Consider the following 27,023-nt stretch of genomic DNA (forward strand, 5'->3'; position numbering starts at 1 on the left):
TGACTAATTCTCCAAATTAAACTCCTCTACATTAATTAATTGTCACTTATTCATAAACTTAAATACATTTTGTTGGGCAGTGAACATGGTTTACTAACATCTTTCTTTATGATAACTTTGAAATATTCAGTTTGAATGATTCAAGTTCATAACTTCTTATCATTATTCCTTCTAAATTTATTGAAATGTAAATAACTGTTTACAGTTAAAGAATCAACCCTTTTATTGTATTCAAATAATTTAGGATGCAGTACATGTTTACATAAGCTTAAAACATTGGTCATCCATAAATTCAAAACAACAAAATATTTTAGATGCTTTGGCATAATTACCTAACCTAGAATTATTTCAGAGGACAATATGTCCTATGAGATCCCATATTCATGCTTGGAATATGGCACGAGGGTGAATGGATGAAGAGATATTTGGCTCATCCATTCTATGATCAGGTGGAACGTGGTAGTCCCATCTCCAGTTGGTTCATTGCATTCATTAATGAGAAATCCATTCCCTTTATTTTCCTGTGTAAAGGTACTAATGTGTTTATGGATTTGATGTCTGATATGCTTATTATATTTCTATTCCTATTATGTTGGTTATATTAACATTTTATGACAACAGATATGTATGTCTCTTAGCATGTCTTTACTTGTATGTGAATGGATAATGTGCCTATAACCTAATAGATGATAATGTAGAAAATGGCATGAGGAAACAATGGTTCATAGAGATTCTCAGATAAGTATGATATCCCTATGCTTAACTATGTTATTTACACATGTATATTACATGTCGATGATATGTTTGACGAAATTCATGTCATGGCTAGTAGATATCCAGTCAAGGTCTTGAACAAGTATTTGCTTTAGTACTTTAATTTCCATGTTACTTTACTGATTTGAAGAGATAGATCAGTTTTGGGCAGTGACCTAGGCTCTGGGCCTAAAAAAGCAGCTCAAATCTCGGAGTCCATGGCACAACATTGAAAATTTTGGTCCACAACCACTGGCAGGTACACCTATGAGAGCTACTTTAGGTTGTTGTTCACTCCCTTGCCCATAACATGAGAGAGACTATGGCCCAAGAGACCTAAAACAACAATGGGACTTAGGGACAAGTTGTCTGAGTGGCTAACTTGTCTTCTAAGGGTTCTGTTAATGATGTCGGATGTATGTATGGTGTGTTTTCGTTGGTTCTACTTCCTTAAGGTGACCTAGGAGGTTGAATCATATCATAGTGGCCTCTCATCACATGTTTACCCTGGCTGGCCAGTTGCTTGGGTAGATGTGGGAGGAGGGTGTTACAGAGTGGTATCAGAGCATGGTTCACCACTTGGACTGGATGGGCTATGTGTTGGTCATGCATGCATGTCAATTTCATGTGTGTCTCTTACACTTATATACTTATTGCAATTGATTGATGTCAGATTAGGTTTGTAATATGGTTGTCATAGAGAATTTGTTATCAATTTCATGAAATGTATTTGAAATGAGTATGTGATTGATTATGTATGGATTATATGTCACTTACATGTTGATGTCATGGTACCTAGTTACATCCTTGTATGTTAGGTTTCTTTTTTTAATATCTTGATTACATGCATCAGCCTTTTAGGTTGATTACAAGAATTGATTGATTATGTTCGACTACATGCAGTTATGTGTATTTGTAGTTAGTTTGGCATTTCTTATGCATTTTGTTGGTTGCATGTGGAAATGTGTACAATGGAGTGATGGTTGTTGTCATGCATGAGGTCATAACATGAATTACTGATATGGCCTTGCATTAATGACTGGATCCTAGTTAGAGTAATGTTTATGAGTTAATACATTTACTTGCGTATGTCTATATGTTGTTATGATTATGTTATACATGTATCACGCCAATTTGGTGGTCTTGTAGACAAGGTATCCTCCCCGACCTATACTAAGGTACATTGGTTTATTGTGATTTGGTTAATCTGACATTATGCAGTGCATGAAGAAATATCAAATGGCTAGCAAGATGGTTGACTATAAAGACTGTCCCTATGAATCCGAAGAGGAGTATGGTGTTGGGAACCTCTCTGACTGGGTAGTTACAATGAGAAGTTTAATGGAGGAGATAAGGAGTTGTAAGGAAAATAATGACAGAATCATGCAGTCACAAGAAATGTTAGCAGAGGTGAATGCAGTAATACTTTAAAGCTTGTCGGATTTGCAGCAACAAGGACCACTATAGACCAGTCATGAGAAAGAAGATAAAAATAATGGAGCATACGGTAGTAGATCGTATGGTGGTCGTTGAGATAGAGATGATACAATGAGAGATGGCATATTGCTCGACACTCTGGAGAGGAGAAGGGACAGACACGGGTATGATTCTAGTTTTGATTTAGGTATGCACTATGATCGTCATCGGTATCATCCTTATAGGAGGAATGATAGGGGATACTTTACGGATGAATTTAAGAATGAAAACACACCTACTTTTGATGCAGAGATAAAGAGATCATAGGATGTAGAAGCATGGCTGCTTGGTATGAAGAAATTCTTCAAGTTGCATGAGTACTCGAAGAACATGAAAGCTGTAGTGGCTACTTTTAGTATTAAAGGTAAAGAAGACATCTGGTGGGAAGACGTGAAGACTGTTAGGGACATAAATGAAGAAAATCTGACTTGGAGTGAATTTGAGCGGTTATTCAAGAAGAAGTATATGTCGGAGATATACTTTGATGACAAGGAAAAATATTTTTATGAACTAAAGATGGGATCCATGACAGATGATGAGTACACCAGTAAGTTCTTGGAACTTTTGAGTTATGTGCCTTACCTCAAGGAGGAGAAGGCTAAGATTCAGAGATTTTTTAGTGGGTTACAAGTTGCATTCAAAGATAGGATTGAGTTTGATGAGCTTAGATCATTGGAGGAGGCTATTAGAAAACTAAAGCATTGTTATGAACAATTGAAGCGTTGAACTAAGACGAAGCTAGATTGGAGGGGTAAAAAAAAGAACAAAGGAAAATGGGACAAGAAGCGAGTAAGACCACAAGATTCGACTAACAAGGAGAATGTTGCATCATATATAGGATAGGGATATAGATCTAAGGATCAAAATAAGGAGCATGTGCAATGTTGGACTTGTGGAGGAGATCATCGCAGGAATGATTGTCCACAGTACATGAATGGTAGACCTCAGATATACAGTGTGCAAGAGGCACGGACTATTGGAGATGTTGGTCAGAGTATTCCATGTATCTATGTAGCCTTGGATAAAAAACAAGTAGAGCTTCAAGCATATATCATTGAGATGGAAGGTAAGATTTGTGATCAAATTATTTCTATTTTGATTGACCCTAGATCTAATTATAGCTATGTTAGTCCTGACTTAATGGATAAGTGTGTTTTAATTAAGGAATTGCATGCAAAATCTTGGTTAGTTCAGTTAGCTACAGGTACAAAGAAGCGAGTGCATCATTGGGTAAGAGCTTTCACATTTGACTTAAATGGTATGCCTACAGTAGCACATCTAAATGTACTACCGTTGGGTTCATACAATATGCTATTGGGAATGGATTGGTTATATTTACATAGAACTAAGGTTGACTGCTATGACAAAGCTATTGAATGTATTGATGACAATAGAGACTTGCAAGGTAAGAAGAAATCCACATCAATTAGGATGTTGAGAACAATGCAAGCAAAGCGTAGCTATGGGAAAGGGTGCAAGCTATTTGCAGTACATATTTATAGTGATAAGGGTAAGGAGGTTGAGGATGTAGATGTGTTGAATAAGTACCCGGTTTTACAATAGTTCAGGGATGTATTTCTTGAGGAAATTACAAAGTTTCCACCTCATAGGGAGGTATACATTTCTACTGAGTTAGTGCCAGGGGAAACTCCAACATCGAAATCACCTTATAGGATGAGCATACCTGAGTTGGTAAAATTACAGTTGAAGGAGATGTTGGACAAGGGATACATTAGGCCAAGTGTATCACCTTGGCTGGTCTTGTTTGTGAGGAAGAAATATGGCACCCTCATATTATGCATTGATTACATGCAATTGAACAAAGCGACTATCAAGAACAGGTACCCTTTGCTAAGGATTGATGACTTGTTTGATCAGTTGAAGGGAGAAGAAGTGTTCTTGAAGATTGACTTGAGATCCAGATACCATCAGGTATGCATCAAAGAGTACGACATATACAAGACTGTGTTCAAGATCAGTTATGGTCATTATGAGTTTGTTGTGGTTCCATTTGGCTTAACTAATGCTCCATCTACGTTCATTTGTTTGATGAATAGTGTGTTGCATCCATATTTGGATAAGTTTGCTATTGTGTTCATTGATTATATACTGGTATATTCTAAGAAAGAGGAAGAGCATGCTGAACATTTAGCAGCAGCATTGAGGTTGTTGAGAGAGCATCAATTGTATGCTAAGCTTAGTAAGTGTAGTTTCTTTCAGACTAAGGTGCACTACTTGGGACGTGTTGTCTCCAAGGAAATAATTGCAGTAGATCTAGAGAAGATAAGGATCATCATGGAGTGGGTAGCTCCTAAGAGTATGGATGAGGTGAGATCTTTCATGGGTCTAGAAAGCTACTATAGGATGTTCATCAGGAACTTCTCGCAGATTGGTCATCCTATCACATCATTGCAGAGGAAAGGTAAGAAGTTTGAATGGACTGAGGAGTGTGAGGCTAGCTTTAGCTTAAGTAGTTGTTGACACATGCACCAGTACTATAGATTGTAGATCCAGACAAAGAGTTTGTAGTATGTATAGATGCTTGCAAGAGAGGGCTTGGTGGAGTCCTTATGCAGGATGGACAGGTGGTATGTTATGGGTCCCAGAAACTAAACAAGCGCAAGAAGAAACATCCCATGCATGATCTCGAGTTGGCAGTGATTATACATGCATCGAAGATGTGGAGACACTATCTTCTTGGCAGGTGGTTTTTTCTTATGAGTGATCACATTGGATTGAAGTATTTGTTTGACCAGCTGAATCTAAAAGTTAGGCAAGCTCGATTGTTGGCTATGATCAATGAGTTTGACTTCAAGATCAGATACATCATAGGCAAGGAGAACTGAGTGGTATATGCTCTTAGCATCCAGGTACAGTTGAATCACTTGGCAGCTATGAGCTCTTATGGGCAAGACAACACAATGTTACATATATGGAGATTGTGCACAAGTTGCAACAGAGTATAGGTATAGGTGCAGGTGATGGTACAGGTATAGGTGATGGTATAGGTACAAGTACATGTACATGTATAGGTAGTGGTACAGGTACAGGTGCAGGTGCACAAGACTTGGACTATTGTCTTGCAGCAGATGGATTGGTCAAGTTCTAAGACAGGATATATGTGTCGGATGGCAGTGATCTCAAGAAGGTGATATTGAGGGAGTTTCATGTGAAACCATATTCAGGTCACCCAAGTTACTAGAAGACACTGACATTCGTGAAGAGATATTACTATTGGTCGAATCTAAAGAGGGATGTAGCAGAGTTTGTGGCTATATGATTTGGTTGTCAGTGAGTGAAGATAGTGTGTAAACATCTAGGTGGACTGCTACAACCGATTGCGATTCTAGAATGGAAATGGGAGGTCATTTCCATGGATTTCATAATAGGGTTTCCAAAGACAATGAAGCAGAATGATTCCATCATGGTCATTGTGGATAGGTTAACAAAGGTTGCAAACTTTGTGTCGATAAAGTCTACATTCTCAGCTAGTGATGTGGCACAAGTATTCATCAGAGATGTAGTTAGACTACATGGTGTCCCAAAGAATATTGTGTCAGACAGGGATGCGAAGTTCACTTCCAAGTTTTGGAAGGAGTTATTTGTAGGTTTGGGCATAGAGTTGATCTTCAACACAGCTTATCACCCGCAGACAAATGGACAAACAGAGAGGGTCAACAGGATATTAGAGGAAATGTTGAGGATGTATGCGATGCATTAGCAGTGCAAGTGGGAAGATTATCTCCCTTTGGTAGAGTTTGCATACAACAACAATAATCAGGATTCACCAAGGATTAGTCCTTTTGATCTATTTTATGGGTGAAGTTGTAACACTTCCACTAGTTGAAGTGATCCAGTTAGCAGAGTATTGATTGGACAAGATATGTTGGCAGACATGGAACAAGAGATGTAGGTGATCAAGAAGAATCTCAAGGAAGCACAGGATAGGCAGAATATTTATGAAGACAGGAATAGGTTGTTTAAGGAGTTCCAGGTTGGGGAACATGTGTACTTGCACATCAAATAGAAGAAGATCTCCTTGTAGATTGGCTCATGTGCCAAGTTGGCACCATGGTTTTGTGGACCCTTCAATATTATTGAGCGGATTGGGCCAGTAGCCTATTGACTTGCACTACCTCTAACAATGAAATTCCATGATGTTTTCCATGTCTCATTTCTTAAGAAGTATGTTAAAGATATTGATCATGTGATTGACTAGTCTGTATTGCAGGTGGAACTAGATGGAGAATTCCAGTCGGAGCCTCATTATATATTATAGAAAAAGGTGCTCATGCTCCAGAACTGAGCAATATAGCAATTTAAAGTGCAATGGAAGCACTTTAGGCTCGATGAAGCTACATGGGAGATGGCGGATCAGATGCGGGTCATGTATTCTTCCTTGTTTTCCAGTTGAGGCAAAGTTGATTTGATATGGCAGTTTGGTGATTGCTTATGGTGGTTGGTAGTTGCTTTATGGTGGTTTAGTATTTTCTTATGATGGATTAGTATATGCTTCATGGTGGTTTAGTATTTATGTCGGTTTAGTATATGCTTTATGGTGATCGATATATGATTTATGATGGTTGATATATGTTATATGATGTTTTGATATATATGCTTAGATATGATGTTATTATATGTTTGATATATGTTTTGATAGATCATTTGGCATATGTTTTGGAATATATATTTTGATGATGTTGTTATATGTACACTCGTGTATGGATGTAAATACTGTAATGAGCTGTGTTATAAAGCTCCACTATGCGGTATGTTGTTATGTTGTCATGATGGTATGCCTTGAGAAGATATTTCATTGTAAATACCACATCGAGCTGTGTTATAAAGATCCATAAGAAGTATGTCTTCTTTTAGCAGGTTTCTAAGGTATATGTGTGATTGAACAGCAAGCATGGTGTCCCCAAAGGTTGAGGATTCTGTAACAACCCTGGTGAGAATTCCATGTAATAAATGTTAAAAACAATAACCACAGATGACTGGGACACTTATTCCAAGCTGAATGTTGGGCAAGACATCCTAGGGTGTGTTCATTTGATTGTTTATGGCTAAGGAAATTAGCAAAGGAAATGGCTAAGGCATTAAAAGTCATTTTGGCACATTTATTTATGAAAATAATGGAAATTAGGATAAAAAGGAGGTGAAAGGTCACATGTTTCATCTGAGGAGGAAAATGGAGGAAAATAATGGAAAATGAAGAAAATAGAGGTCTCATTCATAAAAAGGCTTATGAGGATCAGTTGGTAACCTTTTGTTAGTTTAGTGTTGGAACTCTCTCAAATTTTTCTTCTAGTCTCATACTCTTGGACACTTAGATTTTTCTTGGAGCACTCTTGGAGAGTGTTGTATACTTGGATTCTTGGAGAAAGAAGGCAAAGGAAAGAGTAGGAAAGTGTAACAAGGCATCGACATCAGAAACTACATCAAATTTGTTTGTAGGTACTAAGTTGCATGTATGGTTTCTTCACTAGTTTTGGCATGCATGGCATATGCATCTGGTTTGTTGGTTGTGATCTATCATTAGGCATTGACGATGGTTGGGATTGACAGTGGATTGCCTAGCATTGTCATTTCCTAGATAGCTATGTGATTGTGGGTTTATTTCCTTGTTGTGTTTTTGATTGGTTCTCATGTTTCATTAGCTTGGGTTGAGTTACTAGTCCCGTAGCCTTGGTTGGACAAATTCTCTGGAGCCCTATAAAAAGTTAGGTTGAGTTACTAGTCCCATAGCCTAGGTTGGAAAAATGCTCTAGATCCCTTGGTGGGTTGAGTAACTAGTCCCATAGCCTTGGTTGGACAAACACTCTGGAGCTCGGTAAAATTTGTGGGTTGAGTTACTAGTCCCGTAGCCGGGTTGGAAAAACACTCTGAAGCCCTGGATGGTTGGGATAGAGACCAATCTGATGATGGTTTTGGTGATGTCCAACCGTGAGGTGGAATCACTATTTGATGGGTTGAGGTGGATGGCCTCTGGAAGCCCTGGATGAGTTTTGATTGATGTGTTCTATGAGATCCAACATTCATGCTTGGAATATGGCACGGGGGTGAATGGATTAAGAGAGATTTGGCTTAGCCATTCTAAGGTTGGATGGAACACGTTAGTCTCATCTTCGGTTGGTTCATTGCATTCATTAATGAGAAATCCATTCCCCTAATTTTCATGTGTAAAGGTATTGATGCATTTATGGATTTGATGGTTGATATGCTTATTGTATTTATGTTCCTGTTATGCTAGTTATATGCACATTTTATGGCAACATTTATGTATGGCTCTCAGCATGGTTTTACCTATATGTGGATGGATAATGTGCCTATGACTTAATAGATGATAATGCAGCAAATGGGATGAGGAAACAATGATTCATAGAGATTTTCAGATAAGTATGAGATCCCTACGCTTAACTATGTTATTTACACCTATAGATTACATGTCGATGATATGTTTGATGAAATGTCTGTCATGGCTAGTAGGGATCTAGTCAAGGTCTTGAAAAAGTATTTGCTTTAGTACTTTCATTTCCATGTTAATTTACTGATTTGAAGAGATGAATTAATTCTGGGCAATGACCTAGGCTTTGGGCTTGAAAAAGGGGTTGAAATCCTAGAGTCATTGCACAACACTAACAATTTTGGTCCACAGTCACTGGTAGGCAGGCCTGTGAGAGTGACTTTAGGTTGTTGATCACTCTATTTCCTATAGCATGAGAGCAAATATGGCCCAAGAGACCTAAAACAACATTCGGACCCATGGACAGGTTGTCTAAGTGGGTTAATTATCTTCTAAGAAGTTTTTTGATGATGTTGGATGTATGTATGGTGTGTTTCTATTGGTTCCACTTCCTTAAGGTGACTTAGGAGGTTGAACCATATCATAGTGGCCTCTCGTCGCATGTTTAGCTGGGTTGGTCAGTTTATTGGGTAGATGTGGGAGGAGGGTGTTACACCCCAAGTATTTAAGGTCATCTTCAAACTCCATATGTCTATATGTAAAATGATGATGAGCATATAATCTTTCGTTTTGAGAGTAGAATGGAATTGAAATGGTTGATTTGGTGTGATTGGTTTCCATTCCCATAGCCTTGCAGAAAATTTGCAGTAAACATGAGGATTCCTTAATGGAGCCATCAAGGAAAAAGGAAACTTCATCTACAAAGAGAAGGTGAGTGAGTGTGTTAGCGTCAGTCAATTTAACCCCATGGATATCCCTAGAAGCTCTAGCACTCAATATAAGTCTACTCAAACCTTCCATGATTAGAAGAAAAAGTAAAGGTGAGAGAGGGAATCCTTATATGAGGCCTCTCTTAGAGTGAAAGAAATTGGATTCTACACCATTCATAATTATACTGTAAGAGACTGAAGATATACAACACATCACCAGTTGATAAAGTGGTGAGGCAAGCCAATCTAGGTAAGAATGAGGCGGAGATAGTCTAATTGACTCTATCAAATTATTTGGATAGGTCTATCTTGAGGATGATACTTTTTAGTTTATGTATTTTAATAGAGTGTAATCCTTTCGGGATCATGCCAATGGCTTCATGAATTTGTTGATGATTCAGAAATGCAAATTGTTTCGTCGAGATGTGCTAGGATAGGATGGGCTTAATGTGGTTTGCAAAGATTTTGGAGATGATCTTATATATATAGTTGCACAGATATATGGGCTTATAATCATCAAAGGTATAGGGATTATTGTTGGCATTATGATACAGTTTTTGTCCTTGATGGCAACTCACTCAGATGACAGTTCACAGCGCAACAGGTTAACTTACAGATTAGACTCCAGAGATTGAAGAAAGAGAGTGGTTTAAAAAGTATACGTTGGTTCATTTTGTCCAAGCAACACATACACGTGGGTTAATAGAAAAAAAGGGGCATATACGTATACATGCACTCCCACAGGAGGAAAAGCACATACATGTTGGAAAACCAAGTTTTTGGTCTGAGGTATTTGATCCAAGGTATTTGGTCTGAGGTATTGACACTAGGTATTTGGTCCAAGGTATTGGTCCTAAGTGGTTTTGGTCCAAGGTATTGGGAAAGGCCTAAAATTGTATAAGGAGGAGAAGATCACTAGGCCAAGGTGTGAAAGTATTGAATATCTTATGAAGTGTTAGATCAAATATGCAGGTTATGGGTTTCTAATGCTTTGCTTGATCTGAATTAAGGATGCACCTATGTGGTTGATAATGGATGATGGATCGAGATCTTAAGGACTTAAATGAATTATCATTATGTGGTTTGATCATGGATAGTCTATATCTGAATACTAACACATGTTTTATTCTGTGAACGTTATGATCTAGGTATGACTGAAGTCTGGAATATTAGAGAAGTTTTTTAAGATAGTATTTGCATATCTATACGCTGGTTCACTTTGGTAAAAGCGCATATACACACTGGTCAGTCACATCCAAGTAGCATATACATTATGAAATATGAAATTTGAAGTTGCAGTTGGATCTGGTTGTTGATGCAGAGTTTTGGGTTTTTCTTTGTGTTCTGGTGACTGTATTTTGGTGACAGTGTTCTAAATGTTCAGATTGATTGATTGTGATTTGCTTTAGTGATGATGGATTTTCAGTGATTGGTTCAGTTGTGGTTGATTCAGAGATTGATGATTGAGTTTTAGTGATTGGTTAATGAAGATGTATTTGATGTTTGTATTGTAGGGGTGATTGATTCTGAGCTTCAATGTTACTGATGGGTCCAATATGAAAATTGGATGAAATGAAGCCTTCAAATTGTGGTGTTGTGTTCTAGGAGTATCCAGTCTGAAAATTTATGAAACGTGGTCCCTGGAGGAAGAGAGAAGGTCGTAGCCTTCTGTAGGCTAGTTCCTACGTACTAGTAAACATATCAATGATTACAAGAGCCAGGTGGTTGGATCTCTTTTGCAGTAGAAACTGGAAAATGAGTGAAGGTTGGAGCCTTCTGTAGGTTGGCGCCTACGTACTAGTAAACAGATCGGCTAGTACAAGAGATAAGGGGTTGTAGCTCCCTTCCAGTAGAATTTGGTGAACGAGAGAAGGTTGTAGCTTCTGCAGGTGGGTGCCTACGTACTGGTATGAATCTGCACTAGTACAAGATTGTAAATAGGTTTTTCTTATATTAAAATAAGACAGCAGTAGGTGGTTTTTGTCCCGCATTGGGTTTCCACCTTAAATCTTGGTGTTCATGTGTGTTTCTTATGAGTGATGGTTTGTTCTATTATTACTACACATGGTTACTATTTATATGGTTAATGAAGTACTTATGCATTGATTGAAGATCAACATATGATGAATTAATTGAATCATAAGTTTGTTGGATATACGTTGGTTGCCTTAAATACAGTTGCATGTGCACACGAGTTACCTTCATTGAAGTAGCGCATATAAATCAGAGTATCAAAACAAAAAGTTATTAATTTGAATAATATTGATTCACCCCTCCCCCCAGTATTATTTCCAACAATTATCAGATTTGGGAATCAGAGCGATGAAAGTTGCATTGAAGGCATCAAACATTCTGCCATTGACCCTGCAATCTTTAATGGTAAGAAAGAGGTCCTATCAAATAAGATAAAAAAGGGAAAATAAAATTCAACAGACCATCCATCCAGGCCTGGACTCTTGTCCTTCTTAAACCACTTCAATACTTCTTCTAAATCTCCTAAGGTGACAAAACTGTTTAGATTCTCAATCTCCTCTTCATCCACAAACTGAGGGAATTTTTCGGCCACTCTGAAAATCTAAGCAATAGATGCTTCTTGAGGGGCAATGAAGAGTCTACTAAAATGTATGATTCTCATGTCTACCAGATGAATGAAATATCGTTCCACTCTTCCCTCGTCATATTTTAAGGACTAGATGGCATTTGCGGGTTTCCTCCCTCTGGGACATTGCTAGAAAAATTTGGTGTTATCATCTCCTAATTAGAGCCATATGGCTCTACTCTTGAGTCTCTGTCCTCTTCCTTTTGACGTAATAGTTTGATCCTTTCACCCTCAAGTCGTGTTAGCTGCATCTTCGCTTCTGGGGAAATGAAACCATTATTGTCAAAGTCCACCAAGTTGGCTAGATCAACCTCAATTTTTCGGAGATTTGCTTCATCCCTATTCTGCTTCTACTTAGCCCATACAATTGTTCTAGGGTTGTGTCAATGGCTTCATGAATTTGTTGATGATTCAGAAATGAAAATTATTCCATCAAGATGTGGTGGGATAGGATGGGCTTAATGTGGTTGACAAAGATTTTGGAGATGATATTATATATATAGTTGCATAGAGAGATGGGCCTATAATCATCAAAGGTAGAGGGATTATCAGATTTGGGAATCAAAGCGATGAAAGTTGCATTGAAGGCATCAAACATTCTGCTATTCACCCTGCAATCTTTAATGGCAAGAAGGAGGCCTTTTCCAATAAGATAAAAAGGAGAAAATAAAATTCAACGAGTCATCCATTTGGGCCTGGACTCTTGTCCTTCTTAAACCACTTCAATATTGCTTCTAAATCTCCTAAGGTGACAAGACTATTTAGATTCTCAATCTCCTCTTCATCCACAAACTGAGGGAATTTTTCGGCCACTCTGAAAATATAAGCAATAGATGCTTCTTGAGGGGCAGTGAAGAGTCTACTAAAATGTCTGATTCCCATGTCTACCAGATGGTTGGAATATCATTCCTCTCTTCCCTCATCATATTTTAAGGATAGATGGTATTTGTGGCTTTCCTCCCTCTAGGACATTGCTGGAAAAATTTGGTGTTATCGTCTTGTGATTGGAGCCATATGGCTCTACTCTTGAGACTTCAATCCTCTTCCTTTTGATGTAATAGTTTGAGTCTTTCACCCTCAAGTTGTGTTAGCTACATCTTGGCTTCTGGGGAAATGAAACCATTATTATCAAAGTCCACCAAGCTGGCTATATCAGCCTCAATTTTTTAGAGATTTGCTTCATCCCTATTCTTCTTCTCCTTAGCCCATACAATTGTTCTATGCTTGAGTCTGGTCAGGTTGTCGACAATGACCTTCGTAGGGATTTTGTCACCATCTTGTGAGTAACGATTTGGTGAAATTCCTCATATTTTAACCAGGATGAATTAAATTTGAAGGGTGTCTTTGGTTTGGGGGCAATCCCCACAATTTCCAGGAGAATTGGAGAATGATCAGAAATGTCTCCAGAGCCAACCCATTGCCTAAACCTATCAAAATAGTCCACAAATGGTGCCTTTATGAGAAAAAGATCCAACCTTCTAGAAATCATAGCCTCACCAATCCTATGATTCCACCAGGGAGGTTGAATTCATGTCACTTAAATATTGAGATAGTCGTAATGGTCCAAGAGTTGCTCAAAGAAATCAGAGAGGGGGTTGATCTAGGCATGGCTTCCCCATGATTCTACATGTCCTAATGAGAATTTTATATCTCCACCGGTGATGATATTACCATTGGCCATCAAAGGCACCCGCATTAAGCTTTCCCAATAATCCACCCAATTCTAAAAAAGACCGTAAATGTTAACCAGTATCAGGGTGTGTTCGAGGTCTACCAAGAACATATCTGTTATCAATAACCCAACCCTTCCCCAGACGTTTTCAAACTTCATGGATCTGTTATTGATGCCCATGGCACAACCACCAGACCTCCCTCGTGCATCTAGGGTGTGAAAGGTCCATCCAGGGAGGAGGGATTTCAACATATTAATAATGGTCTCACCATCACCAAGGGTCTCTTGTAAGAAAATAATGTCTAGTTTGTCCAATTCAATCATCTTCTTAAGGGCCATTTGTTTGTCGGGGCTGGCTAGTCCCCTGCAATTGAAGGAGAGGCACTTCATCTGGGAACCTCTATAGGGTTTCCTTTTTCTCTAAGAACTTTATCAATAAAAGTTTGTTTTTCTGCCACCTCCATCCCAGCTTTGCGAATGGCTTTAGATATATTGGAATGTCTTCCTATCGACTAGTTGGGTCCCTTAATGGGAGAGGCGACACCAATTCCACATCCATCCTATTGGGGTGACTTGAAATTTTCATGGGATCGAAGTTTATATCTATAGCAGGTGTTATTCTCCTAGGAGGTATCTCCACTGATAGGGGCCGGGATAGGTAGGTCTTCAGGGATGGATGGGGAAGGGTCGGCCAATGGGCAGGGGCTGATGTCATAGGGTAGGAGATAGGATTCAGGTTGCAAAATGAAATAGAAGCCCTAGACATAGGAATAGATGCAGAATATAGTTCAGAAATAAAATGACAAGATTTATCTAGGGAGGAGGGAGAGAGTAGAGAACCTGAAATCAGACTAGATCTAGAAGAGTGTGAAAGAGTGACCCTTGCAGACAATGGCCAAGTTGTTGGCTATTGAGTGCCTATGGTAGTGTCCTCCTGTGGTAACTGTGACTTGGTTTGTTCCTTCTGTGGAGATTCCTCTGATCCACCATTCTTTGTTTGTGCCCCTGCCTTCTCAGGTACAGGCCTTGTGGGTATACTTCCTTTAGATATCAATGGGAAATCCTTGTAGAGATGGCTAACTTCATGGAATATTTTTCATTTAAAGGGAACCCCTTCATAGTCCAAATTTTGCATCCTGGTGATTCCACAAAAATGGAGTCTCATGCTTTCCAACAAACCATCCCTGGTGTCCAAATGCATAAGAATGCAGGTGACAGACATCTTTCATGTATCTATAAACGATTTTCATGGTCCAGATAGATGCCCAGATCATTGCTGGTGCACTAGAATACATCTTCTGACCATAAATGAAGAGTAAGACCTAGAATTCACACCCAAATAGGACCTGCACCCAAATGCTCCTTATCCAGATCAAAAAGCGGCATCCACCATTTCAGAAGAATTGGTGCCATCTCAATGTGCCAGAATTTTGACATTACCCAATTAGCATGATCGGGAAGAGTGAAGTTTAGGGAAAACCATCCCCTTTTCATGGTCATAATAGAAGGCAGCAGATCAATAGTATGGCCACAAACCACAAATACCCTTCGCTTAATACTTGACGTGGAATAGTTTCGTCCACGAACTCTTCCAACCAACACTGTGCTTGCAATGTCTAAGACCTGCGCCATTTTGATTCCTTCCCTAAAGACAAACATATGCCCTCACTCCCTAACTTTGGTGCATTTTGATTTTTTTCCAGATTCCCTCTATGATCCCTCCTCCGAGAGTCCTATTCCATGGTTTAGAGAGTCCTTTGCTCCTGAAACCCTAGTGTTCGGCTCATAGGTTCCTCTCTATTCTAAATCTTTGGAATAGATAGCATCTGCCTCTTCCCTATAGGCCCCATCCTATGCTACAGAGGCTTCCCCGAGGCCTCTCCCAAGAGAGGAGAGTTGTTTTTGCTCCCATAAAAAAATATTTTATGGTGATGAGATGGAGAAAATAGTTCATGGATGAGAAAATGCCAAATACAACACTAAAGGTTCATTTGTTGCAGCTAATCCTGGAATTGTCTCAAAGGGTTCAAGCCCTAATGCAGATAATGATACCTCCCTCTCACCCACAACAGAGATATAGGCATAAACTTGTTCATTTGATTCCCCTACAGCTACTAGTGAGACCACAACAACATGCTGGTGTGGGTCCTTAGTCCAAATCCCCGTAGCTTCCATGGGATCAGTTGAATAATCCAATAAATATTCTTCCATCTCATCACAAGACTAAGATAAGGATCAAACTTTGAAAAGAACCTTCATGTTGGCTTGAGGGGCGTTGACCCAGGTTCAACGTTAATTAGCCAAACAAATCCCTAACTAGCCCTTTCAGCATCAGTCCGCAGAGTGCAGACCAAAGTCTCACCTGAAGAAATACGGGGGGATGTTGGAACCATGTTTCTGCACCTTGAGATGGTCGTGATGTCATTTTATTCCCTTTATTCTTGCTTTCACGCAGGTCACTTCACTCTAGGGTTTGGTAGACAAGCCTTCTCTTCCATCCTTCAATACCTCCGCGAAAAAGTTCGTTTTTCCTTTGTGCAACCCTAACCCTTGATCTATACCCTTTCGCATTGCCAAGGAAGCGTACCATGTAGATTCCTAGATTAGTCCAATTGTATTTCTTATCTTATTAGTTTCTCACAATTAGCACCACGTAAACAGATATCCTTATACGCGTTCAATTATCAAATATAATCATACACATTCACGCATCAGATAAGCATTATAAAGGAAATTCATACATAAAATGATAAGATGCATTAATCGGAACAAAGACATAGAAACTGCAAAATACTTCTCTTTATTAATCTCTTCCAAGTGATTATAGACTCTATTCATCCTACGCATACAGCTACAGGGGTCCGTGCACTTAACTGCGGACTTCCACCATAGGCCTCTGTGCACTCATCTGCAGAGCCTCTACCTATGCTACAACCCAAAAACTTAGACTTCGTACCTTAGATCTATGACTCTCTTACATTGCATGTATCTCAAACTACTTAGAGCTTAGTTGTTTTTATATAATTCCATGGTCCGCAGACCATGGGTAGATCTCTTACAACCGACTTTACTTTAAAAAACTAAGGGAGGACAACCCTTTATGACTTATAACACCTACGTACTCCGCGACCAGAAAATGCAGAGTCTTTACAAGTTTCTTACAAAATTTGACCAAAATATGGGCTTGTAGCCCCAAAACTTCCCTTTGGGGAATCCTGTTTCCAACATGCCCCCAACACAAACATCATGACTCGCCCCTGAGTCACTTGGTAGGCACGGAGATCTTTGTGCAAAGTCCTTCCATCTCAACCCGTATGACCACAACTTTGGTCGTGCACTGAGTTGCCACCTGCTTCGTGTCTTCCACTATCTTCTAGGTCACTGCTCTTTCGTTGTTAGCCTGAAGCTTTTGTTGTGTTTCCTATAGAGTTACAAGCTTGCCTTCGATATTCCCTATTACTGCATAAGCCTCATCCAATCAGGGCTTTAGTCTCACCTTAAGCACTACTTCCTTGTGCAACACTGCATCCACCTATTCCTTCAGCTGCTTGGCCTCCTGCAGCTTGGCTAGTCTTTGTGTCAGCGCGACGGTCTGCGTTTTTCCCTTAACCTCATTGTAGCATTGTTGTAGATCGCGTGCTTCCATATCTAGCCTCTATACATTGGGGTCCTCTTGCAAGCTAGTCAGGACCTCAAATGACTACTCAAATAGCTATGTGCAGTCTGCTACTGCACTATCCACCACCACTACTACTTCCATGATAGTGGTCACCCATTGTTCCTTGACTTCTGGCGGGGTTGAAGGTTGGGCCTTCAACTACAACTCTGTTATTTGCAGGTTCAACTCCAACTGAACTCATTCCATCTCGGTCTGAGTGTCACGCACCCCTGTGGCCAACTTGTGGATGCGTACCTCGACTGGCTCCTCCTCCAGAATAGCCAACTCTAGGACCACTCAGTAGGCCTCTTTAATGACCTGAATTATCTGCTTGCTTTGATTGGTCTCCTCGGTCTCAGTGGTGATGGAAACATTTCTTTGTAGGGCCATCTGCTCGTTATTGATCTATTGTTCGTTGATCACCTAGAGGGTGCAGTTCTCTCGGGCCCTCAGTTCTGCAATTACTCCATCCTATAGTAGGTGGAGTGCTTTGCGTAGGAGCACTGCTAGGTTTAGCCCTACTCCCTTCAGGGTACTGACAGTGGACTTGTCAGCCTCCTTCTCTATGGTCAGTGCTCCATCTGACAGCACTATCACACTGGTAGTCTTCCTGCACAGCATATAGGCAGCCTCTGAAGTGTCAATAGCTAGGCTGGTAGACACTGTGCTAGCCTGCGATGCACAGGTCTACAACTCCTACAACCTTGTTTGGATGGCCCCTAAGATGATCTATTGCTGTTGTTCAAACTGTTGCAGGGCCTTCATGGTGACATCCCTTACTGTGTCATCGATATAATGTAAATCGCCCTCTATTAGTGTGATGGGGTCAAGCGAGGTCTTGGTTGCCTTGGATTTCTTCCTGGGCCCTCCTTTCTCCAACTCTCTTAGGCACTTGATGCTGGTGGACATCTCATGAGGGTCCGCGCTGTGCTTTTCATCTATTTCCTCCTTGGTCTTAGGTGAAGGTGACCTTGCGCCTTTGTTAGAGCCCCACTCTATCCCACCTGTCTGCTTCACGGCCTCACGCTCATCCTGAGCCTTATCAACAACCTCCTTTTTCCTCTTCTCAACCAACTGTGTCATCTTAAGCTTGGCCTCCTCCTTTTTCTTCTGTGCAGCGGACCTGCTTCCACCCACTACCAAATCTATTGTAGAGTGCCATTCTGTTGACCATTGATTAAGCGTTGCATCAATGGCATCATCCGTTCCCAAATACAGTAAGTCGTGCCATTTCTGCGTAGGGTCCTTCCGTACCCTGATGGATACTCGATGGAATTCAGCCTTAAATTCAACGTAGCCCTGTAGGTTGGCATACACCGTAGGTGAAAATCACGGCTTGCGATTGATGGCCATCCGAATATTCATTTCCATCAAGATCCAAAAGATCTTGTTGTCCCTGACTCATTGCGCATCCTTGGTCACCCATAGCAAAGCGTACTTTGTTCGTTCAGGGAGGTCTGGTGCGACTGAAGGGAACTAGCTATCCTCTAGCAACTCCCATGCTACCAGCACAATTGACAACAAGAGCCACGCGTAGTGGAACATCTTGCTGAGCTCTTGTGCTTCACAGTAGTTCGTTAGGAACTCTCCGTGAAGGTAGTCCGACCAGTTGAAATGGACTCCTTCATCGCACTATGTTGAGAGTGCGATGACAGGTGTCGGCACCTCATCGACGCGACACTTCCTCATTACCTTCCCTACTAAGATCTGCATTGTTACCTTCACGGTGGGGTACAAGTACTGGATATAGCGTATTCGCATGGCTTCTTCACCAATTTAAATTTTTCCTTCATTGACTACGCGAGAGCCTGTTCACCACCTTTTTCACCGAAGATCATGGTCGGATTCTCTCATGTATATGGAAGTCATGTTATTCGATGAATCAACCTATCTATGATGGGTATTAGCTCCTCCAGCCACAAACACCCATCATGCACCAAGCACAACAGCTGCTTAATGACCAAAACTATTACCGGGGTGCGATTGTAGTGCAGCACCCAAAGCAGGTTGAGCAACCCTGCCTTCTCTACTCCCTTGAGCCACCTCCGTGGCTCCAAAGCGGTCATTCCCAAATTCGTGTCAATGATGTGGCGCATCAGCTGCTCGGTCACCAGATGTGGGTGTTGGCTGATAAAAGGTTCCTTTTAAAACTCCTAATTATCCCACATTAATTATCAACTCGGGAAAGTCCTCTTATTTCAAGAGTATACACAGTATGTGGCTGCTATTAATTCAGAGAGTAATGTTTCCTAAATTGCAGTATAGATCTTTAAGTACAAGAGTAAACGGATGCATCTAATAAGCTCCAATTGCAATCATTAAAGGAAATATAACATCTAAACTTCAAGACTCGATCTTCTATCGAAATTGTAATCAATCCTTACTCAAGCAATTCAACTAGCAATGGCATCAGCTGAGAGTACAGTAGCAATAACTCATCTCTTCTTAACTGATTTAATCGAAATCAAATGCAATCTCTAGTAAACAATCCAAATAGCAATGATATCAATATGAGAGTCCAATAACAATAATCAAACTCTTTACAGTTGATTACATCAATGCGATTCACTATCTAGACAATATTCTCTGTAATAAACATAACTGGAATCAATTGACAGCGTTGTAACTTATAAACAGAGCATACACTACTTCATTCCATGAAATTAATGAACAACAAATAAAGTAAACTCTAAAAACAGGAAATTATCAAACCAGCCAAACTTTAGAAGAATCAAAATATAACACAAGAAAGCAGTTAAATCCACCAGAGGTCGGGCCCTTAGCCACCAGCAAACACTGTTAAGTTACTTCAGATAATGCAAGGGAACAACAACTTCAATTATGTATTAATCATTGAATGTAAGTAGCATTACAATATAACCATGTTCTCTCAACAACAAGAGTCTGTAATTAAAATTACAATTCCAATAATAACAGAGATTCCCCCCTTTCTTCTTACAATCATCTCCTTTTATAATCAGAAAGGGTAAAAGATAAATGGTAAATGTGATCCCTCAGGATCTCCTGATCCTGAGGGATTTGCAACCAATTTATAACTTCAGACATCCTTTCCTTTCTCACGCTGATCCTCCTAATTCACCTTTAGCCTTGTCTGCAACCATTGTGTTCCTTCCTTTGCTTATTGGTTTTTGTTGTTCCTTCATTAGGGAACATCAATTGTCCCTTTTGTTTTTTTCCTGCATAAAGAAGGGTAAAAGTTAGCTAAATTGTAACTGCAAATAATTCCTTCATTTCTTACCATAATTCCTTGATATATTAACACATTAAGATATAGAAAAGATAAGAATAAAGGAAAAGGATGATGATATTAATAGTAAATACATACCCATTTCGTGACTCAACAGTGGGAACTTTTCATGGTCCACCAAGTCCCATTCTTCAAGTTTCAGTAGCGGCACTCATGCCAAGCGTGGACTATAAAAAACAATGTAGTCTGGCAACAAAGGGGTTTGCAGGGGAGTCTTATTCTCATCAGTGTCCTTCGGCACCTCAGACTTAAGCTTGTGCAGAGGGACATACTCCGACAACTGAGTAATAGGGTCTGCACCCTAGGTCTCAACTTCCTCTACTTCGACTCCCACATCCTCGTCATCCATCAGGATGTCTTCAACGTCTTCCTCCTCTGGTTCCAAATTTCTCCTGCACGATGGGTTTTTGTGGGTTTCTCCTTGGCGATGCATGCAGTGGTATAGAAGGTTTCTTTCCCTTCTTATCTTTCATGGTTTCTTTGGTTGGGGTCAGCTTTGGTCTCAGCGTCCTTAACGATTTAGGGACCTCCACCAATACTTCGGCCACTTTCAGAGCAGCTACTTCTGCCTCTATTTCCATTTCATGTGCTGCCTCCTCTACTACTTGTTCGGTATTTATAATCTCTACGAGTGTTGACATAATGCTTTCTAATAGTGCATTTGTCGTCTCTAGTAAGTTTGAAAATTCAGGAGTCTCCTTGAAAGTCTCGAAGAATTCTCGGTTCATGGGTGCCTGAGAGCTTAACAACTCAATTCTCAAAATTCCAAGTGTTTTTCGCTAGACAACGACTTGTAATTTATAGAGCATTTTGAATTCAACTATGACCATTCCCCCCAAATTCAGTCGATTAATGCTAGATTGGCGACAGATTTTCAAGGATCTAAGCCATAAATTTCATCTTAAATGTCGGCCGCCTGCTCCATTTGGCCGCATTTCAACTGTCAAATCATGAACAGTGATTTTAACGATCACTTTTGACCGACCTATGTGATTTATCCCTGGGTAGCGTAGCTCCCTCCGCGTTGCTGCAGACCCTGTGACAAATCCTTTCTTCACACAATCCTCCAATCATGCAGCTCCCCAACCCAGTTAGTATATTTTATAGTCCTGTGACTCCTTTCAGCTGCCTGGAGCGTTAAGATTATGCTATCTTCATCTAGTCACATGGTCAGACCGTCGATGTATGGCTTCAATCGACTTCCATTCACCTTTCATGGGAAGGGATCTCCATTCAATTTGACCAGTTGTACCGCTTCTCTATCGACAATCTCCTTAATGACATAAGGTCCTAACCAGTGCATCCTGAACTTTCATGGAAATTTATCAAACTTACTATAATATAACAAAACTAGGGCATTTAACTTAAATGTATGCAGCCTAATATGTCGATCATGCCATGCCTTTTCAACGGCTTTTGTACCTGTTGGTGAAATCCAACTAGAAATCTCTCTTCCTCAAGCTCATCCAGTTGTGCAAGCCTCTCCTCTAGGGCTCTGCGATCTATCATACCTATGAGTGGCACGATGCATAGACTAAGCACAATATATTCCATAGGCATTATAGCTTCAACACCATATACAAGCCTAAAAGGGGTTTGACCAGTCAACTTCTTGCATGTCGTTTGATAATCCCATAGTACTGTAGGTATGCGTAGGTCCCAATCACTTCGCTAAGCATTGCAAACCTTGGTCAGCACATTCTCCAGCACTTTATTGAATGCTTCCACCGTCCCATTAGCCTGTGGGTGATAAGGTATGCTCTTCTTGTGATATACCTGAAATTCCTCTGTTAGCGCGCTGATCGTCTCATTCAGAAAGTGTGTATCGTGATCACTCATCAAGATATTTGGATAGCCAAATTGTGTTAGTACATGCTCAAAGAGGAACTTAGTAGCAATCACACCTATGCAATCCTTCACAGGCTATGCCTCCGCCCAACAAGTCAATTACTTCGTTGTGGTGATAATGTACCTCACTCCCATCTTTCCTTGGGCCTGAATGGGTCCCATAAAATCTATTTGCCATTTTTCAAAGGGTTGCAAAGTCATTTGATGATTCAAAGGCATCTCATCCCTTCGCGATGGCCTTCCAGTCCTTTGACACACATCACTCGCTCTGCAATATGCTTTTGAGTCCTGATGGAGGGCTGGCCACCACAACCCTGCACGTAGAATCTTCTACGCAGTTGATCTCCCTACATAATGTCCTCCCATGACTCCCCCATGAGCATTCGCAAGGATGCTGCTTCTTTCAAACTCAGGTAAATATCATAGCAATATCTCATCAGACCCCATTTTGTATAGATTCCTAGCTATGACAGAGAAATCTGCTGCGTGCACCACTGGTTCCTTCTTATATTGGACAATGTATTCTTCTAGGGTAGTTCTTGTCATTAGGAAGTGTATTATCTTCAAAATGACCATCCCTGATGCGCACTGCAAATATTTGCACGTCAGGCAATCCTTCCTCCAAATTAGTGGGTTCTTCCCCTCTTTTGATGTGCGACAGATGGTCTGGTCCCACATTCAGTTATCCAGGCTTCACAGTAACTTCAAAATCATACTCCTGGAACAATAACAATCATCTCCAGATTATCCCCCCCAACATAGGCTTATTGACCAGTTACTTCAGTGTGGAATGATCTGTGTACATCTTAAAATGGCCTCCCAGCAAGTAATGCCTAAACTTCTAGAGCACATATACCATAGCTAACCCTTCACGCTCAGTAGTGGAATAGTTCTTCTCTGCTTTAGATAACCTTTTGCTTGCAAACACGATAGGGTGGTCCAGGTCTTCTCCACCAACCTGTGTCATTACTGCTCCTAACACTACACATGATGCATCGACATGTACGTGAAACTCCTTCTTCCAATCCAGGAAGACTAGGATCAGCGCAATGACCATCTTTTCTTTCAATACATCCAGGCTTTTCTTACAATCTTCATTCTAGCAGAATGTGACATCCTTCTTCAACAAATTTTCCACAGACTCGGTGATTTGGGCATAGCCTTTGATAAAAATTTTGTAATAGCCCATATGTACCAGGATACCGCGCAGCTGTTTCACACTTCTCAACGCTTCCAAGTTCAGTATCACTGCGATCTTCATGGGGTCTACCATCAGTCCCTGTCTGCAAACCACATGACCCAACAGGGTCCCAAAAGGAACACAAAACAAGCACTTCTTCAGATTGAACATGATTTGGTATCTTCGACAGGTATCCAACATTAGGCATAGACTTGCTACATGGAATTTCACCAGTCCAATCATCACAGTATACTTCCAAGAACTTATGAATAAACTCCTTAAATGTAGCAATGAATACACGCAAGAAAATCGCAGGCGTATTCTTCAATCCAAACGGCATTACAGTGTACTGAAAACAACCCCACTTAGTTGCGAAGGTTGTCTTGCTCCTATCCTCTGCTATGATTTTGATCTGGTGGTACCCTGAGAACCCGTCAATAAAGGAATATGCTTCTTGGCCACCTACATTGTCCAACACTTCATTAGTGAACAGAATCGGCAAAGGATCATGTAGGCAAGCATCATTCAACTTTATGAGATCCACACATATCCTCATTTCATCCTTCTGCTTCTTTTCCTGTACCACCATAGGGCTTACCCAGTCAGATTCTTCCACAGGCTCAAATAATGCCTATTGTGAGCATCTTGTCTAGCTCTAAGCAGACCTTTTCCTTATATTTCAGATTGAGATGGTAAGGCCTTTCCTTAACCGGCTTCGTGTCAGGCTTTAACATGATCTTCATCATACCTAGGTCCTCGATTATCCCCTTCATATCCGTGAACTTGGTAGGGAATAAATCCTGGTATTCACAAAGAAATTCAATGACCTTATCCACCGTCACGTCGTCCTATTAATCTCCAATCTTCATAAATTTGGGTTCTACCTCTGTACCAATGTGCACTTGCTTCATTTTCAGTGACGCGGTTATATCAAGATTCTCAACCTACTGTCCTTCAACCTTGCGGTGACCTTCTATCTCAGGGATGTTAATTTTTCCAGATCCTCATCTTCTTCTTCAGCAGTTACATTATAGCATTCCAACGCGTGACTCAGCTTAGTAGCCCATTCAGGCTACATCAAGTCTAAAGGATCCTACAGTATCCTAAAGATTGCTTCTTTCACCTCTTGTAGTGCTTCATCAATACTGTCAAACCCATCTTCAAAATTGAATGTCATCATGAATCCTTCACACAGGATATCCCATTCACCTATCCCATGGCAGAGCTCTGCTTCTACATACCAATTCATCAGGACAATATCCAGTGTATGATAGAACAAGTGCACCCATTCAGGTTGGGGCTTCTCCCCATAAGCCTGAGCCCACTTGGCCAAGTGCACACGCCGATCATCTTACCCATCATACTTGTCTTTCATCCACATCTTTGGCTTCCCAAAGCGAGTTCTCATCATTCTCCTACATTCGCACCAATCATCAAAGCTTCCAGTGTGTGTACCCCACCACCTTGTGGGCATAGCGTGCAGTGCCCAATCCAACACCTGCAAGTGTTGCCTTTCTAGTACCTCCCTCTCAAATGCATCTAGAAAAAAATCTACATTATTCAGGCCATCATAAGTAGGCAGATTTCTTACCTCTGACGACACATAGCGTAGTGACTCCGTCATCATGTTACAGCTCAACATAGTTACTTCATGCAACTTATTCTACCAATGCTCTAGTTCTTCATCAGAGTTTGAAGTGCATAAACTCTCGTGATCTTGTAATTCGTCCATTCGCTATTGGATTCACCCAATCTCGGTCTCTTGCTGTTATCTTATATATACAGTCCAGATCACCATCACTCTCATAATCATGGACTAGTTCAGTATAACGCAATCCCTAAGCAAAGTCTAGGGGTACTATTACGTGGAGCAACTTCTTCTCAAATATCATCTTTCACTTCTTTAGGTTGATTACCCCGTTCATACCAATAGCCCAATCAATCTCAAGGAGCACAGGATATGGGTTGTTGTCATCCATAATTTCTATTACTTCAAAATCAGCTAGCGCGTTTGTACCTTCAATATCCACAGTCACCCCCTGTAGCCCACCCATGGGGATGATATTCTACTGATTCGCCATCCTTAGCTGAATAGGAGACCACTGTAATGTGAGTCTCCCAATCCGTTTCCAAGTCTGTTTAAGTAGGACGTTCACGTCCGACCCCACATCCAAGATGACCTAATCCATCTCATGCTCTCCTATCTGCACAATCAATCTCATCTCTCATCCCATCCTTGTTTTATGCTTACCTATCTTTTGCACTACGTGCGGCTCAGTCAGAGTGTTTCCGGTGCATCTATTTATGAGCTCATGGAGCCCCTTCATAGCCTTTCTATCACGCGGTAGCTTCATGCAGGTCTCTAGGAAAGTTGTAAGCATAGAAGGATCTAGCTCCTGATCAGGCTTATCCTTCCTTCCTGAGGTGGAGGCCTCAGCAAAGCTCTTCTTTGCCTCCATGAAATTTTCACGTGTGTGCTCCAAATCAAACTCAGTTTCCTTTGCTGGAGCTTTGCAGACCCATGTACCATCTTTTGGTTGTTTCCCCTTGTCATTCCCTATTTTGATTCCACTTCAAAGCACTATATTCACGTTTGGATCCTCTTCACATGGCTCACCTCATCAGCTGTAGGTTTTGAGTCAGCTGAGGTGGTAGCGCCCCTTTGTCACATATCCTAGATATCAACGTAGGACATTCTTCCTTTTCATGATCAAACAGAGTGCAATACATGCATAGCAGACGTGTTGGGTTAGTGCAATCACAGGCATAGTGTCTTGGCCCTCCGCAATTGTAGCATATCAACTGTCCCCAACCTCTGTCAGGTCCTCCTCCTCCTCGACCTCTTCTGCACCCCTAAAATCTTGTCCACACCATCCCTGCACTCTGGTCAAGGGGCTGCGTTTCAGCCTGAACCCTATAGGTGGGAGTTCTATTCATCATCAATTCATAACTTCTGCAATGATGCTCATCATGCTCTACCGACCTACAAAATTTGCAGAACAGTTGCTGCGATGTCTGTACAAACTTTTGCAACAGATGACAGTTATCTGTGGCATGTTTTCCTGCTACTTGATAGATAGCACACCATAATGTAGGCCCCACGCTTGGTCCTAATTGAACTTATAGCCTCAAAGGCATTGGTCCTCCTCCTGTAAGGTAGTTCGCAAAGACCGGACAATGGTCTTTGTCATGCCCCTGAGTCTTGCATTTCAGACACCATACCTCTCCGTGCACCTCTCATTGAACTGTCCTGTCCTGCTTCAAGCTCTGCATCTCAAGGCAAAGATTTCTCAACTACGCATGGATCTATGGAACCCCAAAATTAGGATCGTGCATCGGGGTCTCATGTAGTCTCATTGAAATCTTCAAGGCCTCTGTCTTAGTTTTTATCTT

At 40.7% G+C, this 27,023-nt stretch overlaps 1 pseudogene; it reads left to right on the top strand.

The window, feature by feature from the left end:
• The first annotated feature begins 3,159 nt into the window (after positions 1-3,159).
• LOC149182636 (uncharacterized) overlaps positions 3,160-27,023 on the top strand; it is a 51,079-nt pseudogene continuing 27,215 nt past the window's right edge.

This window comes from Pinus tabuliformis, chromosome 3_2 (genome assembly GCF_031772625.1).
Source record: "Pinus tabuliformis cultivar Carrire ecotype Pingquan chromosome 3_2, CPIR1, whole genome shotgun sequence".
NCBI classification, from domain to species: domain Eukaryota; kingdom Viridiplantae; phylum Streptophyta; class Pinopsida; order Pinales; family Pinaceae; genus Pinus; species Pinus tabuliformis.